We start from the raw sequence: 1,945 nt of genomic DNA, 5'->3' as shown, positions 1-1,945 counted from the left end.
AGAGCATTACTCAACCACCTCCACAAATAAAATGCCTAAAGGGAAAACTGGGCAGGCACCAAAGCCCTGCCAAATCAAATCCTGCTCTCTAGGGTCAGTCCCTGTACAATAGCTCCTCCACTGTAGTCATGGCCAGTCCTCACAACCAATCAGCCTGAGGGTCAATCCCTTCCATTGATGTGTAAAGAGCAACCAAGGCTTAATTACAACAGGAGAGCACACACAACCCATGTAAGAGACACACCTGGAGAACCTGGCTCAGGTGACCAGGGAGACAGGACACCTACTATATAAGGCCACACTACTAAGACCAGGAGGCATAGCAGCCCTACTTTATACAGACAAACAAACACAGGGAGGCAGCCAAAATGAGGAAACAAACATGTCCAAAATAAAAGAACAAAACAAAGCTCAAGAAAAAGAACTAAACAAAATTGATACAAACAATCTGCCAGATGCAGAGTTCAAAACACTGGTTATAAGGATGCCCCGTGATCTCAGGAAGAACTTCAACAAAGAGATATGAAACATAAAAAGAGAGATAGAAAAAAAAAACAGTTAGAAATGAAGAATACAATAACTGAAATGACGAATACATCAATAGTAGGTTAGATGAAGAAGAGGATCACATCATTGATTTGGAAAATATGGTATCAGAAAAGACCCAAACAGAACAACAACCAGAAAAAAAAAATCTTACAAAATGAGGATAGTTTAAAGGGGCCTATGGGACAATATCAAGCATACCAACATTTGCACATTTGTATCAAGGGGTATTAGAAGAAGAGAGTAAGCAAGGAGTTGACAACCTATTTGAAGAAATAACAATGAAAAATTTCCCTAACCTGGTAAAGGAAATAAACACACAAGCCCAAAAGACCCAAATGAGATGAATTCAAAGAGGCCCACACCAACATACATCATCATTAAAATGCCAAAGCTTAAAGACAAAAAGAGAATCTTAAAAGTAACAAAACAAAAACAGTTAGTTATCTACATGAGACGGTCATGAGATGTCAGCTGATTTCTCAACAGAAATTTTGCAGTCCAGAAGAGATTTTCACCAAATATTCAAAGTAATGAAAAGCAAGGACCTATAACCAAGATTACTCTACCCAGCTAAGCTATTATTTAGAATTGAAGGACAGGTCAAAAAAGCTTCCAAAACAAGGAAAAGCTAAAGGAGTTCATCACCACCGAACCAGTATTACAAGAAATGTTAAAGGGGCTAATTTAAGACGGACAAGAAAAAAATCAAAAATACAAAAAATGAAATGGCAATAACTACATTTCTATCAATAATTACTCTAGATGTAAATTGATTAAATGCTCCAATCAAAAGATATAGTGTGGCTGAATGGATAAGAAAACTATACCTCACATACGCTGCCTACAAGAGATTCACTTTAGATTGAAAGACACACAGACTTAAAGTAAAGGGATAGAAAAAGGTATTTCATAAAAATGTAACAAAAACAAAACAAAACTGGAGTAGCAATACTTATACCAGACAAAATATTATAGATTTTAAAACTAAGGCTATAATAAGAGACAAAGAAAGACCAATAATCCCATTTCTTGGTATTTATTAAAAGAAACACAAAACACTACTTGAAGGGGATGTGTTCATCTATATATATGTTTCTTGCAACATTATTTACAATAGCCAAGATATGGAGGCAGCCTGGGTGTCCATCAATGGATGAATGGATAAAGAAGAGGTGCTACATATGTACAATGGAATAATACTCAGCCATAAAAAAGAATGAAATCTTGTCATCTACACAACCCGGATGGACCTAGAGGGTATTGTGCTGAGTGGAGCAAGTCAGACAGAGAAACACAAATGTCATATGATGTCACTTATATGTGGAATCTAAAGAACAAAATAAACAAACAAAATAAAAACAAACTCATAGATACAGAGAACATTTTGATGGTTGCC

The sequence above is a fragment of the Hipposideros armiger genome, unplaced genomic scaffold, assembly GCF_001890085.2.
Source record: "Hipposideros armiger isolate ML-2016 unplaced genomic scaffold, ASM189008v1 scaffold_353, whole genome shotgun sequence".
Classification (NCBI taxonomy): domain Eukaryota; kingdom Metazoa; phylum Chordata; class Mammalia; order Chiroptera; family Hipposideridae; genus Hipposideros; species Hipposideros armiger.
The sequence above is the reverse complement of the archived record's forward strand: the minus strand, read 5'-3'. Positions refer to the sequence as shown.